We start from the raw sequence: 17,560 nt of genomic DNA, 5'->3' as shown, positions 1-17,560 counted from the left end.
AAGGAAACAAAGAAATAATGTAGTCATGAGTTAAAACATAATGCAGCGTGGAGAAAAGAACAAGAAGAAGGCACTGTTCTAGAAGTTTCTACCTCTAAGGTGAATAGAGCGAAGTACAGCTCGATTTCGTAAATAATAAGTCACAAATCGAAGTCAGTATTTAAGTGAGAATTAAGTGCACTGAACAAAACATTAGTTCACCCCCCTCCTCCCCCCAGGGAACGCCATGGTAATACCATCAAATACAAACTCCAACTCTGATAATGACCTCAATCCGGCGATACAGTTATCTTCTGGTTTTCGGTCTTCATGCAGGCCGCCACGAATTCATCTCCTGCGCTCACTTGTTCATCTGAGAGTAGCACTTGTACCCGACGTCTTGAGATATATGTTGGTTGTATACGACGAATTCTCTCTGTCTTCTCCGACAGGTTTTAACCTCTACTCTCTACAGCTCCCTCTGCTACTATGGAAACTATTCCCTGATGTCTTAACACAGGTTCTCTCATTCTGTCCCCTTTTCAAGTCAGCGTTTTCCATACGTACGTTCCATTCTTCACCGATTCTCTCCAGAACCTCGTCATTCCTTATGTTATCAGCCACAGAATTTTCAACATTATTCTGCAGCACAACGTCTCAAACGCTTCGATTCTCTTCTGCTCTGATTTAAGCACTGTCTATGATTCTCTACCATACAACGCTGTGCTCGAAACGTACAGTCTCAGAAATTGTTTCTTGAAATTAAGGCCTAGTTTGATATCAGCAGACAGTTGTGGTCTGGATTGCACTCTTTGTCTGAGCTAGTGCGCTTTTTATGCTCCTCTTGCTTCGTCCGTCATGGGTTATTTTACTTCTGTAGAAACCTGAGTTGATCGGTTTGGAAGAAAGTGGTCGCAACATAGGCGACGCTATCGATTACAAATAACACATTAGAAATACGAGTAATACTGACATTGTCTCTCCGAGACAACCTTTTACGGAAGCGAAATGTGGGCGATCAGCAGTTTTGACAAGAGAAGAATAGATTTTGAAATGTGGAGTTACAGAAGAATGCCAGAAATTACATCTGTAGCTCAAATACCTAACGAGGGGGTAGTGAGTCGAGTTACGGAAAAAAGATATTTGTGGCATAACTTTATTAAGAGAAGGGAACGGTTTATAGTACACATCCTATGGCATCAAAGAGTCGTCAGGTTGGTGTGGGGGGGGGGGGGGGGCAAAAGTTATAAATGGAGACCTATGAAAGAATACAGTAAGCAGGTTCCAAGGACGTAGGCTGCGAAAGTTACACATAGATAAAGAGGGTTGCACAGTATAGACTAGCGTGGAGATTTGCACCAAATCAATCTTAGTACTGAAGACCACAATAACAACAACAACAACAACAACAAGTAACAAGATTCCAGTTTTGTCAGACTCTATGTACCTCCACTCTGCACGGCAATGAAACATAGTAAAATAAGATTTTTCGCCGAATTTCTATACTAAATTTGGCCGGCCGAAGTGGCCGTGCTGTTCTAGGCGCTACAGTCTGGAGCCGAGCGACCGCTCCGGTCGCAGGTTCGAATCCTGCCTCGGGCATCGACGTGTGTGATGCCCTAAGGTTAGATAGGTTTAATTAGTTCTAAGTTCTAGGCGACTGATGACTTCAGAAGTTTGAGTCGCATACTGCTCAGAGCCATTTGAACCATTTATACTAAATTTATACAGATGTTACTATGACTTTGTTGTAGAGAAAGGATACTTAACGGTAGAACGACTGGGGTAAATGCAGGTAGGTCTGTTGTGCGAATGGATCCTGCTATCCCTGGGAGTGGGAAGCACAAGTCTAAACAGCAGGATGGATGGACGGACGGACGGTTAACCTCGCGGCTACGCGGCAAGGCCAGCCGGCCTGCCTTACAATTACAGGGACAACGCCGCAGCCGTTGCGGCCGCATAGCTGCTCCGGCCTTCTGTGCCCCCCCCCCCTCCCCTCCCCCCCCACAACAATCTCTGCACTCCCCAGCTCACAATGCTGACGGGGCCCTCTCATCTCTACCATTAGTATTTACATCAGTATTTACGTCATTTGCAGAGTAATTCAAGTCGTATGTTTTGAGGTTGGGTAGTACAGGGTGGCGCAGGGAAACAGAAAATTTCGGAATAACGTCATTTCCACGAATAAATTCATAAAACTAGTAATTTATTAACGAAAGTGAATGTATTCAGTATGCCATTATTCAGTATGTGTTTACAATCAAAATGTCCAGAAGCGTCTCTTTACTTTTTAAAGATGACATCGGAAAGATGTGCTCCCATTCGGCGTTCACACTCTAACAGCCTGTTGTGAAAACTCTGGAATGCGCGGTGTAGCAAATCTTGGGGAATGGCAGTGATTTCGTTTTCAATGCTCTCCTTCAGTTCATGGATTGTTGCAGGGCGTGTACGGTACACCTTGCCTTTAAGATATCCCCACAGGAAGAAGTCGAACACACTAAGATCAGGGGATCTCGCACGCCATGCAATGTCACGGTTACGTGAAATAATGCGACTTCCAAACAATTGACGAACCTCTGCCATCGATTGTCGAGCAGTGTGTGACGTGGCTCCGTCCTGCTGAAACCACATGTTTTCGACGTTAACATTAAGCTCGTACAGTCCCGGTGTAAAGAATGTTTGAAGCATTTCAACATATCGAGGGGATGTTACTGTCACTGCACTACCATCCTCATGTTCAAAAAAATAAGGGCCGATAACACCATAACATGATACAGCACACCATATTGTGACCTTGGCGCTATGTAGTGGTCGCTGGTGAAACTCACAAGGATTGTCCTGTGCCCAATAACGAAAATTCTGTTTGTTCACGAATCCGTTCATGTGGAAATGGGCTTAGTGTGATATCCATATGTTACCAAGGAAATTCGCGTCCTCGTTGATTTTAGCCAATATCTGGCTACTAAACTCCATACGTGACGCTGGGTCTCGTTCATGTAAGTGTTGAACAATCTGCAACTTACAGGGATGGAAGTCTAATTCGTGCAGTATTCTTTGTAAGCTTCGTCGCTTAATCCCTAGCGAAGATGCATGCTGTCGAACGGAGCGGCGTGGACTTCTCTCGATTGCAGCTCTAGCAGTAGCAATGTTCTCTGGGGTACGTACCGTTGGAATGCCACCTGGAGGTTTCTTTTTCAAGGCAGATCCTGTTTCTTCAAAACTTCGCACCCACGTTGAACTCGCATGCGCAGAAGGGACACGTCCATGACGTCCAAGCTGGTAACGTTGTCGAAATGTTCTCTGCGCGGCAGTCGCACTATCACCATTTTTGTAAAACTCTCTCACAGCTACTGCGCGTTCCGCACCAGTCCAGTTCTCCATGATTACCAAATGGCAATGCGTTCACATCAATTGTGCAAACTTTCGAACATCTGCCGGCGCTACAGTGCTGCCAACGGTAACGTTCAAAATTTCTCGTTCCTCTGCGCCAGCCTGTACCTCAGAATACATGTGGCAAGAGCAAACCATTAACACTTATTTTCTCCTGGGCGGCAGGTCAGGTGTTGAAGTGTGACACATGGAAACAAAACGGCTAGTCTGTACTGACAAGCGTGATCCTCCTGCTGGTGCCACTATGACCGTGCGGAAACTTCATGTCGTAAAGATTGTGATGTGTTTGTGGGAAGTTTTACACACAGAGAAAAAACAAGCAGTACAGTGATGTGTGTGTATATATTTAGGCGCCACATATTTTTAAATTTTCTAATTTTTTTAAAATATATTTTTTTTAAATTTCTAAATTAGGTCAATAAAATGTGAAATATGTGAAATATTGGTTGTCAAATTTTTGTTGCCCCTGATAACGGTTACACGGGCAACCTGGAACTGGAACCGGATGGCGTTTCAGCTGTTCAGTAGTTATTTATAAATTATAGCCAGTGACATGAGGTGCGAAACCGTAAATAAGAAAATAATAGAATGAATTTTTCATTCTACAGCGGAGTGTGCGCTGATACGAAAATTCTTGTCAGATTGGGCAGAACCGAGACTCGAACTCGGGACCTTTGCCTTTCGCGGGCAAGTGCTCTACCGACTGAGCTACCCAAGCACGACTCACGCCCCGTCCTCACAGCTTTAATTCCGCCGGTACCAGCAGGAGAGATTCTGTAAAGAAAGTTTGGAAGGTAGGTGACGAGGTACTGGCGGAATTGAAGCTGTGAGGACGCGGCGTCAGTCGTGCTTGGGTAGCTCAGTCGGTAGAGCACTTGCCCCCGAAAGGCAAAGGTCCCGAGTTCGAGTCTCGGTCCGGCACACAGTTTTATCTGCCAGGAAGTTTCAAGAAAATAATAATTACGCACTGCCCGTTACTGTTCTTTTGCGTCACTGCAACGTAGAGAATGATGCAGACGACAGCTTTCAGCTGGCACACGGGATTTGTACTGCTCAGAAACCAGGGCTCCGCATCCAAGAGATACAGAGATCGCTGATGCATTCTAATGTGCGTAATATCTGGTGTCCAGTTCAGTCAAATATATCGTTTTTGACCTTGCAGCTTTGGCAGGTATCAGTGTCATATGTAATTATATCAACATTCACTTAATCTTTTCTGATGATCTCCTTCAAAGAGAAACTTTGGTTCAGCATTGCAAGCTCCACCCTCTACCGCGCGCTCCAGCGAGCACTGACTCCAGCTGTGGTTGCAGCTGTAACTGAACCAAAACGGCCGTGACCCTTCACCCGCTGCTTCTGCCGTGTTGCGAGAGCCGCTGCCGCCACCGTTTGCCACGCCGTGGCGAAACTCTGGGCGTGCTCCTCTCCCTGGACCCTCTGCAATTCCGCGAGCAGAAGTCGTGAATGGGGCATCACTGTTAGGATGTTCTGGTTCTCCAAGAAACGTCGAGTCCAAAGGCTTGTGAAACGGCAAAATACGAGCTCCACGACGTCCACTTCTCCGTACTATTTTCGAGGAACCTACAGGGTGTTTCAAAAATGACCGGTATATTTGAAACGGCAATAAAAACTAAACGAGCAGCGATAGAAATACACCGTTTGTTGCAATATGCTTGGGACAACAGTACATTTTCAGGCGGACAGACTTTCGAAATTACAGTAGTTACAATTTTCAACAACAGATGGCGCTGCAAGTGATGTGAAAGATATAGAAGACAACGCAGTCTGTGGGTGCGCCATTCTGTACGTCGTCTTTCTGCTGTAAGCGTGTGCTGTTCACAACGTGCAAGTGTGCTGTGGACAACATGGTTTATTCCTTAGAACAGAGGATTTTTCTGGTGTTGGAATTCCACCGCCTAGAACACAGTGTTGTTGCAACAAGACGAAATTTTCAACCGAGGTTTAATGTAACCAAAGGACCGAAAAGCGATACAATAAAGGATCTGTTTGAAAAATTTCAACGGGCTGGGAACGTGACGGATGAACGTGCTGGAAAGGTTGGGCGACCGTGTACGGCAACCACAGAGGGCAACGCGCAGCTAGTGCAGCAGGTGATCCGACAGCGGCCTCGGGTTTCCGTTCGCCGTGTTGCAGCTGCAGTCCAAATGACGCCAACGTCCACGTATCGTCTCATGCGCCAGAGTTTACACCTCTATCCATATAAAATTCAAACGCGGCAACCCCTCAGCGCCGCTACCATTGCTGCACGAGAGACATTCACTAACGATATAGTGCACAGAATTGATGACGGCGATATGCATGTGGGCAGCATTTGGTTTACTGACGAAGCTTATTTTTACCTGGACGGCTTCGTCAATAAACAGAACTGGCGCATATGGGGAACCGAAAAGCCCCATGTTGCAGTCCCATCGTCCCTGCATCCTCAAAAAGTACTGGTCTGGGCCGCCATTTCTTTCAAAGGAATCATTGGCCCATTTTTCAGATCCGAAACGATTACTGCATCACGCTATCTGGGCATTCTTCGTGAATTTGTGGCGGTACAAACTGCCTTAGACGACACTGCGAACACCTCGTGGTTTATGCAAGATGGTGCCCGGCCGACGTCTTTAATTTCCTGAATGAATATTTCGATGATCGTGTGATTGCTTTGGGCTATCCGAAACATACAGGAAGCGGCGTGGATTGGCCTCCCTATTCGCTAGACATGAACCCCTGTGACTTCTTTCTGTGGGGCCACTTGAAAGACCAGGTGTACCGCTAGAATCCAGAAACAATTGAACAGCTGAAGCAGTACATCTCATCTGCATGTGAAGCCATTCCGCCAGACACGTTGTCAAAGGTTTCGGGTAATTTCATTCAGAGACTACGCCATATTATTGCTACGCATGGTGGATATGTGGAAAATATCGTACTATAGAGTTTCTCCGACCGCAGCGCCATATGTTGTTGACAATTGTAACTACTATAATTTCGAAAGTTTGTCTGCCTGAAAATGTACTGTTGTCCCAAGCATATTGCAACAAACGGTGTATTTCTATCGCTGCTCCTTTAGTTTGTATTGCCGTTTCAAATATACCGGTCATTTTTGAAACACCCTGTATGTTGGGTACACGGCTATCGGCGACGTACATTCGTCAGCACACCGGATAAAAAACTACGTTTCTTCCGGTATCCCACATAAAACTGACGCCTCTCACTGACTACTAGATCCCACAGAGTTACCAAATTGCGGAGATGTTTGTTACGTTTTGAGGCATAGTGGCTGTGCATCAACCCTGTTGCGATGGGAAATCTGTCAACAGAAGTGCAGTGTGAACTACACGCAAGGCAGGTGGTGCAAGGTGGCTCGAGTGTATGTAGTTTCTATGCGATTTGATAGAGGCCACTAGTTGACAGGCACTGTTAGAGATACAGTCAAAATACTATTAATTTTATTTCCGATTTTGTTTGTTTGATTTTCTGATTGTTTATTAATTAACCACGCCTGGAAGAAAACTAGCCTTCCAGCTGGTTCCAAGCCCGAATAAAGTGGGAGGGTTAATCGTTGGGCTAACCATCCAACATCGTAAAATACTGAGGGGTTCCTATACACTCACACGCAACATCGGATTGGAATGGATCTAGCGGAAAACGACCGAAGATATGAACAAAGGACTACGAATAGGCACATGGAACGTAGAAACACTGTAGGCTGCAGGACAGACAAAGATACTTGATGAAGAACTTACAGACAACAAGATGGATATTACAGCCCTGCAGGAGATAAGACGGCCTGGACAAGGTATGCGGAAACAAGCATATTTGGGACAAGATCTGTGGTTCATAATAAAATAATGGCCAATGTGATGACACTAGAAAAGTCAATGAAAGAATAGTCTTCATCAGAATAAAAGGTAAATATAGAAACATCTCATTAATAAGCGTCCATGCTCCAACTGAGGACAAGGAGGAAGACATGAAAGACGAACTCGGTGACACCTTAGACCAGATGTCTCCAGATTACCATAGTATGACATCAAAATTGTGCTGGGAGACTTAAATGCCAACATAGGAGAAGAACAGCAGTGGCAACCATATATAGGCACGTTCAGCCTTCACACTGAATCATATTATAATGGTATAAGACTTGTCAACCTCGCCACAGCTAGAAACATGAAAATAGCAAGTACTTCATTGCCCCTTAAAGACGTACATAAGGCAACATGGAACTCGCCGGATGGATTAACTAGGAACCAAGTAGACAATGTTTTGATAGAGGAAAAAAAAAAACAAGGTAATAACAAATGTTTGGACAATGAGAGCGGCTGAGGTAGGATCAGTCCATTCTCTTGTGCTAATAAAGATGAAACAATCATTACTAAAACCGCGAAGTAAGAACTACAGTGGTAAAAGAACCCAAAGAGAGAGAGAGAGAGAGAGAGAGAGAGAGAGAGACAGAGATAGAAAAGAGGGCCTGTAACACTTTCGTTGGGAACTGCACATATAACCTCTGTTTTACTCGACGATTTTCCGTTCTGTGTTCTTTCTGACAGGAAATCAATAATCGTCGCACTAGTGAGGTGATCTTGCGTTGGCACACAATTTGCTTAGAAACCACTTGGGGCGACAGATGTGAAAAGCTTTCTAGATATCTAGAAATGTGGAATCAATTTGAGATCCCCTGTCGATAGCACTCGTTACTTCGTATGAATGAAGAACCGATTGTGATTCAGATGGACAATATTTTCAGAATCCGTGCTGGGTAAGAGTTGATCTCTACCAACATTACGGTTCGGTAGTTTTGTTGCAGTACATAAATGACATAGTGATTTTTGTAGGATTACCTGTAGTATTGTTAACACTGGTATGGAAATAAATATAAATGAATGTGTGGCAAAGAACTGGGAGCTGAGGACTTCTCTTTGTTTGTTAGCAACGCACATGGCCCAGTACTGGTCCCTTGTGTATTTTATATCCTTGCAAAATAAAAATTGCCTTTTATAAGTGATAAAAATAAGCTGCTCACAAAACTTTTCCACTTTTATGCAACCAAAGCAATAATTTTTTATTCAATTAGAGTTTACACGCACAAACATAGAAAGTCTATGTGCTTATTGTTGTTATTTTGTACTCAGTATAACGCTCTTCATCACGATCAAAGGCAAGAGTTTCCTGTTATTTAGCACTAACAGAAACATCTTTTATGTAAGGCCGACGAAGTACTGAAGGAATGTTTGATACTGTATGTTTTTGTTTCGAGCTTTTTTTCTAAATTTTACCTTTTTTTGAGAAATTGCGTTTTCTAATGCTATATGATAAATCTGTAGTTTTTCGTTTTTATGACTTCTCTGTTATTATTGGAACTGTATATGGGACACTAGCCGGTCGGAGTGGCCGAGCGGTTCTAGGCGCTACAGTCTGGAACCGCGCGACCGCTACGGTCGCAGGTTCGAATCCTGCCTCGCGCATGTGACGTCCTTAGGATGGTTAGATTTAAGTAGTTCTAAGTTCTGGGGGACTGATGACCTCAGATTTTAAGTCCCATAGTACTCAGACCCATTTTATGTGACACTAAATAGCGTCTTGTGCGAAAGATCCAGTAGTATCTCGTGAGTGCCGTGTATGCAACGTGTGTTTCCGTTAGCATCGTTTTGTGTGCGTGGGTGTTTGTGTGTGTGTGTGTGTGTGTGTGTGTGTGTGTGTGTGAGAGAGAGAGAGAGAGAGAGAGAGAGAGAGAGAGAGAGAGAGAGATAGAGAGAGAGAGTCGGTGAGTGGGTCTTTGTGTGTGAGGATGTGTTGTTTTTAGTGCAATTATAAAGTGTGATAAAATACGCAATAAAAGTGTCAGACCCAGGATTCGGATTCCAAACACATCAAGAAAGACAGACGAAGAATTGGAAGTGAACTGGTTATTTTGTTGTTGCAGTTTGGCAACGGCGAAAGCTTTGGGCGTGACGTTGAGCGCTCGGATTGGAGAAAAGCAGCTCCAATGTGTCAAGTGTCAACTATCAAGTAATTTTAAGCGGACTATAGGAAATCTACCGTAGTCTACGCTTATTTTTGGTACCTTACGGTACTTTCACAAGTCTCAAAAATGTTCAAACGTGTGTGAAATCTTATTGGACTTAACTGCTAAGGTAATCAGTCCCTAAGCTTACACACTACTTAGCCTAAATTATCCTAAGGACAAACACACACCCACACACACACACACACACACACACACACACACATACACACACACCCACACACCCATGCCCGAGGGAGGCCTCGAACCTCCGCCAGAACCAGCCGCACAGTCCATGACTACAGCTCCCTAGACCGCTCGGCTAATCCCGCACGGCTTCACAACTCTTATGTTAATAGATTGTTCACTTTGAGGTATGATGGATCACAGAGTATGTTCCAAAATCCTACTGCCAATCGATGTCAATGAAAAGGGTCTATAATTCAACGGACTGTAGATGGGATCTTGTGTGTCGTCGCCGGGTGCGTCACCTAGAGAGGCTCCATCCCTATTCTAGCACTTGTTGCACAGCGAGACGTCCGTGTCAGAAAGCAGTCGCACTCCCACGCGTTTCCCCCCCGCGTTGCGACCGCCATTATTCTGTCGCCAGTGTTAAGTCACGGTAGCTGGCGCGCCACGTTATTGGCTGCCGTCTGCCACGCAGACCTCAGAGCTGCGGTTTTGTGCGGGAACGCACGGAAGCCGCGGCGAAAGCGTGTGTGTGTGTGTGTGTGTGTGTGTGTGTGTGTGTGTGTGTCGTGACTAGGCCGCGCCAGCCGGGAAATGCAAAGCACCCGTCGACAGCTGTTTCTGTGTGGCACAATGCGCCGTAATGGTTTATCTCCGCGCGGTAACGTCCACTTTCACTGCTTTCACTCTCGATACCCAGTACTCCATCTCCTTCCCCCGCCGCCCTCGCCACTTCTCGCATTTCCGCAGCCACGACTTTGCCGTAACCAGTTTCGTAACTAACCAGAAGTCTGTAATTCTGCTTTGCTTCAGCCGTGCTCTTCCCATCAGTGTAATCTTGAAATGTTCTTAACGCAGTTGATGGAATGGGACAACCTTTCCGTCTAGACAAACCCTCCACTGCCGATGAGGATTCGAAAGTTCTCCAATTGCCGATTCTCTCGACGTTTCTTTTCTTCCCTCGGTTTGATGTCATCCTGCGACCCACCGTATCTCATAACAATATTCTCATCTGTGCAGGCTACTACTCAGAGTGGCCAAAAGTTATCGGAAGACATTGATGTAATATTGGGTGTCGGTTACATAGGTCTATGCCAGGGGTCTCCAAACTACGGCCCGCGGGCCGAAACCGGCCCGCGAGGACCGGCAAACCGGCCCGCGTTAGCTGGCCGGACATCCCCGGTATCTGGCCCGCCAAATATTTCAGGTGGTGCCTATATGGCCAACAATTGAGTTTCGAGGTCTATCGCGACCAATACACCGCGACATTGGCTCTGCTACTCGCTACAAGACTCCATAACTAAACTTATTGTTGCACCGCTTGAAATAACAAATGCGTTGACATACTCTACCTCTGTTACGTCCTGCAGTAATAGTGTTGCTAACAATGATTTTGAGATTTCGTTAACTTTGCAGGACGCTTTCATGAAGACTGTGCAGTGACATAGTTTTTGTCGGTGAAATTCGCCAGATTAAAATACGCCAGAACTTCGGTCAGGTACGTCCACCAATAAAAATTATGTAATTAAATAAAAATCGTAGTTCGTTTCAGTGCTAGCTATTCCCAAAACCTTAGATTTTTGCGATTTCATCTTTCCTTTAGCCTTACATTACGGTGATCATGGAGTGCTAGGGTGCTTTAATCCCACTACGTAGATCTTGGCCCTTATGACATCATGGTGGAGTCACTGTGGCGCGCGGACTAAGAAGTTTGGAGACTCCTGGTCTATGCGATGCACTTTTCTCTCTGTAGTCCTGGTAGTAATGGGGTACTTAAGTCCACATATAAATGGGCGGCAATCAGAGTTGAGACGACAGTCGATCGCCCAGTACGATTCTTTGGATAGGATTGCCAGGTGTCCGCATTTAGACGGACATATTTGACATTCTACGGTTGTGTCCCACCAAATATACCAAGTCCAAACTGTCCAGATTTCGTTAAGCTTTCTAACCATGAAGAAGAGAAGGCACAACTAAGGCCGGTTCCAAGCTACTGACATAAGTAAGGAAGTAAAGAATAAGTATAAAGAGCAATAAGGGATGTCCGCCCCAATAGCTGGACGGTCAGCGCCTTGGAATGCCACGCACAGGGGCCCGGGTTCGATTCCCGGCGGGGGTGGAAGATTTTCTCCACTCAGGGACTGGTTGTTGTGCCGTCCTCATCATCATTTCATCTCCATTGTCAACGCGCAAGTCGCCCAATGTGGCGTCGCACTCAATAAGACTTGCACTTGGCGGCCGAACTTCCCGCCACTGACGGGAAACGATCATTTCCAGGAGTACAGATTTTTGCTATAGCGATCACTTCAACCATCATCTGCCGACCAGCAGAAGTGACTGTTATAGGAAAAATCTACTAAAACCAGTATTGCTGGCCCCGGTTTTGGTCAGAGCCAAAATAGAATCTTCCTACACGTCGGTCAGGTGCCTGAAGATGGCGTAGTAAAACGCTGAAACTGATAGCTAAATAAAACAAGTTTGGAAACTAGACAGATGAAAGGTGTTTACTTTGACATCCTTAAAAAATATGCCTTACTTCTGTCATACTTATCCAAGTGCCTCCAGGTTTCCTTTGTGTAATTGGCGGTATAACAGTTGAGGTTTGTGATGTCTCTGTACGTTTATTCTTTTTATAATACTTAACCTTTCGTTAACAGTTCTGGAAAGTTGCCTTATAAAGCATGATTACCATCAGAAACAACGAAATTAACAGCAGATATCAAATGGGAAGCGTGGTAGTAACAATTTTCCAGTATATAAGCCAATGAAAATATTAATATACACGAAGAGCCAGCTGCACCAAACAATGTAATTTTATGGAACTCCACATGACAGTACAATGTTTTTGGCTAGTTCTCTCTGGAGAAATTGTCAAAACATACAGAATAACTGGTAAAGTGTATGAAGACATCTTAGACTTATTGTAAAAATGTTGCTTATGAAACTATTTCAGCACATTAATGCGGCGAGTCATATGTTAATCTTTCCATTGGATTATATACTGAAAAGTTCTTACTTCTGTGCTTTCCATTTTGATTTTTCGTCTTAACGCCGGCCGTGGTGGCCGAGCGGTTCTAGGCGCTTCAGTCCGGAACCGCGCGACTACTACGGTCGCAGGTTCAAATCCTGCCTCGAGCATGGATGTGTGTGATGTCCTTAGGTTAGTTAGGTTTAAGTAGTTTTATATTCTAGGGAACTGATGACCTCAAATGTTAAGTCTCATAGAGCTCAGAGGCATTTGAACCAATTTCTCCTGTTAACTTTGAAGTTTCTCATGATGAGACACACTTTATAAGGTAACTTTTCTGAACCATTTACGAAATGTAAAGTGTAATAAACGGAATACACTTACAGAGACATCCAAAAGCTGTGTGACTACACAGGTAATTACACAAAGAAAGAATGGAGGCACTTGGTTATCTATGGCAGGACTAAGACATGTCTTGGTCCAGAAATACCATGTAACAGATGCTAACCTTGTGATGTACTTTTTTACGGTATGATTCCGTTTGCTAACAGTCCCCCAAATAGATATCCATTACGTGGCTGTCACCACCAGTCTGGATACTTTCTTTGATACAGACGTAGCGCGAGTTGCATAAAGCGACATCGCTGCAGCAGCAGAATCACCATGCATAGATATACGAACCCATGAGTATGTGTTTACTTACGTTTTCCTTCGTAGACCGAATGAGCCGAACTCACAATAACCACGCTAAGCATCGCAGACGAATCCATGATTGTTTGTTTTATTTAATGAAGAAATTCTAGTTTATTTTGGCAAAAGATTGTGTTAGAAACAAGACTGAGCAAGTAAGAAGACTGAGCAGTTAGTCGTTCTCATAACTGCCAAATGTATGGCTATTTACTGATATAGTCCTTTTATTTGAAGCACATTTAAAGTTGATCTCACATAGACTGACTGTATTTAATTATTAATAAACGACTGAAAATTTCCAGCTGATTGTATTTTGGAAATGAATTTCCTGCATTAGTCTGCTATCATTGCGATATTTTGTGAATAAAATCGTCTACATCGCTTATTAAATTTCTGTATTTATGTTTCTGTATTTATATCACCAGATATCAAAGAGGCATAGATTTTATAAAAGAAGGTTCTATGGGAGGACCAAAAACATGAAATTTGACGGAACAAAATGTAAAGCTGGTTGAACCAGCTGTGGAGTATTTTTTAATAGTGGTGACATCTATGTTCCCAATGGGAAAAGAATATCTTTTGTACGAAACATTGATGAAAACCACCACAGCTGTTTTAATAGATATTTATTTCTGGAACATAATTACGTTGCCTGCAGTTACAGAAAAGAAGAAATTAGACTAGAACTGTAGTATCTTAAGGAATAAACCAGTCAACTCGCACTGCCAACAATGTTGTAATAAGTCCTCACCGAGTCGTGCCAGCATCATGGTATAAGATGTCTGGTTCTCCTCTGCAACGTTAGAGACATAATCTGGAAACGATGGCTACACAAAAATTCTGCCGAGCGCCTGGCAGGAGTATAGCGAACAGTAACTGAATGGGACACCGTATGCTGTGGACGGTGGACAGCAGACTGTCACGACAGAGCCGTTCCACGAAAGAGCTAAACACGTAAACATACCACGCGGCCTCTGGCGGTTGCGATATATCGATTACGGGATCATAATCATTACTGGTGGGGACTAAACTTTAAATATTAAAGTATAAAAAACGCTGTACAATTATTCACATTAATTAAAAACAAATCGTATTTGTTGTACTTCAGTGTCATTTTTGTATATAAGGTTTTAGCTTTGCTTTACACGATTAATGATTCCGCAATCGATACATCGCACTCGACAGATGCAAAGTAGTATGTTTACGTTTTTATTACCTCCCTCGTGGAGAACCCCAGTCTGGACACACTAGTGTACACAGCATGCTGTCTCGCATGCAATTTCTGTTCGGCATGTCTCTGCCAGACGGTTTATGTGGCCATCATTACCCGTTTTGTGTCTAACATGACCGACAACCAGACCTTTAATACCATGATACTGACCCAGGTCGGTTAGGATTTATTATAAGACTTATTAGTCGCCGGCGGCGGTGGCCGAGCGGTTCTAGGCGCGAAGTCCGGAACCGCGCGATTGCAACAGCCGCAGGTTCGAATCCCGCTTCGGGCATGGATGTGTGTGATGTCCTTAGGTTAGTTAGGTGTAAGTAGTTCTAAGTTCTACGGGACTGTTGAACTCAGATTTTAAGTCCCATAGTGCTCAGAGCCATTTGAACCATTTGAACTTATTAGTCAGATAAATTATGTTTTCCAGAGACATATTAAGTCTCAGCTTTATCGATGATCTGGCTGAACATCTAATATTAATGTATCACCTGTGCCTGAGGTACAGGCAAGATTATCCATATTTCGTTCACTGCTAAGGTTCTATTCCAATGTTGGAGAGCTTGTGCAATACGGAAACAAGATAAAAAGCAAAAAATCGAGATCGGTTGAGGCGTGAATTGGAGTCTATATTAGGGAGTGAGACATACGAGGGTAATATGTGCAGTTGTGTTTGCTGCAGTGTCGTTGTGGTACAGCAGTTAGCGCATCTGCCTAGTGAAGCCGGCACAGTAACTCAGCGTGTTCGGTCAGAGGGTTAGCTACCCTTTGTAATAAAAAAAAAAACTTAGTTAATGGATCAACAACGAAATGAAACGGGTGTATTGCGACGCCGGCCCCGAGCACATACAACGAACGAAAACGAACAAAAAAAGATTTTAAAAAAATGTGAGCAGGAAACCTGGGTTCGAATCCCGGCGTTGGTACAAATTTAAATCCATTACTTTGGCCTGTTTTCAGTATCGTAAGACTGTTGGCAGTGTAAGTTGTGTGTTTTGTTCGTTGAGATACTGCATCGTTTAGCCTAATTTGTTCTTTTGTTTAACTGTAGGCGAAGCATGATAATGTCCCATTAGAACTAAAGTGGTCGTGGCATTATAAATGTGTCAATACAGCTGCGGTGCTTTTCATTAACCATAAATACTACTATTAGTTTTAGTTTTAATATTGAAGATATTAATACTAGTATCAATCGGCTGTGGAGGTCGACATGATCTGAACGTTTGTTTTGTCTTTCGCGGTATCATTTAGTGCTGCGATGATGTGCATCAGTGTTTGCGTAGTGTGTGTATTAGGTATCAGAAGAACTGTGAGAGTTAACGTTTTCCCGGTCCGCGGCTAGGCCGTTTTTGTCGGCAATGCGCAGCACGAGAGACGGACATAAATCCGCCTCCGGCGGTCCGTGAGCGAGCGGGTTGTGGGAGGGCGCTGGGACTGGAAACTTGTTCGGGGGGCCGAACAGCAAAAGGAAAAAAGCGACGCTGCGGAGGGCCCTATTAAGATGCTTCGATCGGACCCTCCCACGCGTTCCTCGATGGGAGAGCGAGGAAATCCTCTTTGTGGTCGGCCGGGGTTTCGACGACTGAGAAGCTGACTGGGCCCTTCTCAGAGTTTCAAGTTCACTTTCACTACGTCGTTCTCATACCGCTTAGACCCCTCAGCGAAGCAGCCCATCTAATGAGCACGTATGTGGTACTTACATTTAAATGAAGTGACGAAGCTTTTCTGGCTTATTATTTTCTGACAGCACCGAACTTACACATGTAGGCTGGGTGTGGTAGAAAAGTACTACACATTACCATGCGTAATAGGGTATAGGAAATCCGTTGGCATTCAAACCAGCTTCCAGGCGTCTCATATTGGATGAATATAGATCCTGTACAGTTTTCAAAGAAATCTTGTATCATACAGAGCGACCTTAAGTGGGACTACCATATAAAACGGATAGTGGGAAAAGCAGATTCATCGGAAGAACCTTAAGGAAATGTAACTCGTCCAGAAAAGAAGTGGCTTATAAGGCGCTTGTTCGCCAGATTCTTGAGTATTGTCCATCTATCTGGGATCTCTGTCAGGTAGAACAGATAGAGGAGATACAGAAAATCAAACGAAGAGTGCCAGGTTTCGTCACGAGATCGTTTAGCTGGCGAGAGTGCGTTACGGAGGTGCTAAATAAACTCCACTGGCAGACGTTACAAGAGAGGCGTTGTGTATCACGGAGAGGTCCGCATCCTGCCTCGGGCTTGGATGTGTGTGATGTCCTTAGCTTAGTTAGGTTTCAGTAGTTCTAAGTTCTAGGGGACTGGTGACCTCAGATGTTAGGTCCCATTGTGCTCAGAGCCATTTGAACCATTTTTGATCAGCCAAAACGGTCACATAATCCTTCCCAGTAACGTGACCTTCCAGGGTAACAATGGGGTCCATGCAAAACCACGACATGAGTGCCCAAATCATTACCGGACCCCTGGAATGTTTCACTCTTGGGACGTAAACTCGGCTAGAAGTTGGGAACCATTTGCATCAGTGATGAGTGCTTTTGGAGTTTCATATCGCCCTGCAGTTCCCTGTTTATAGAGCTCCCTTCGTGTTGTTTTGGTGCTGACAGGGTTCGCGAGTGCGACGTTAAGTTCCGCAGTGATTTTTAATGTTGTAGTCCTATTTTTCGGCGCAATCCTCTTCGATGACCGTCCGTCACGTTCTCTCAACACACACTTCATCCTCGTTGTGACTTAGCGGATCATGCTCTTTTTTCTCCGTTTCCCTTGAATGCGGTCTAAATCTTCCGATACAGTGCCTCTTGGAACACCAAACATTTCGGCTTCCTCGGTTACGGATGCACACACCATGCGAGCACCAACTATTTACCAACGTTCGAATTCACTTAGCATCTACAGAATGCACTCACTACTATACAGAACGCTGTTCAGTCTGAGGACATTTCACAGGTGCCGTTCGTGGTGAAACACAACAGCGGAGCCTTCTGGCTTTGCTAGCACCTGCATTTTAATTCAAGCATGCATTTCTGTCGGCGTTTCCATATTTTCATCCAAAGCTAGCAGGTGACAATACTCAGTCAGATGGATATTTGGTGCAGCAGTAGTACTTAATGTACTGGAATTTT

General features: G+C 44.4%; 1 protein-coding gene and 1 non-coding gene across 4 annotated transcripts in view; one reads left to right on the top strand and one right to left on the bottom strand.

Moving 5' to 3' along the window:
- Positions 1–17,560, bottom strand: part of LOC126284072 (serine/arginine repetitive matrix protein 2) — a 1,302,087-nt gene that overhangs the window by 244,154 nt on the left and 1,040,373 nt on the right. The window lies entirely within an intron of this gene.
- Trnas-cga (transfer RNA serine (anticodon CGA)) lies at positions 4,217–4,291 on the top strand. The gene has a single exon. It is a non-coding gene; the product is annotated as a tRNA-Ser (tRNA).

Source organism: Schistocerca gregaria, chromosome 1, assembly GCF_023897955.1.
Source record: "Schistocerca gregaria isolate iqSchGreg1 chromosome 1, iqSchGreg1.2, whole genome shotgun sequence".
NCBI classification, from domain to species: Eukaryota; Metazoa; Arthropoda; class Insecta; order Orthoptera; family Acrididae; genus Schistocerca; species Schistocerca gregaria.
This window is presented reverse-complemented; position numbering and strand designations above follow the sequence as displayed.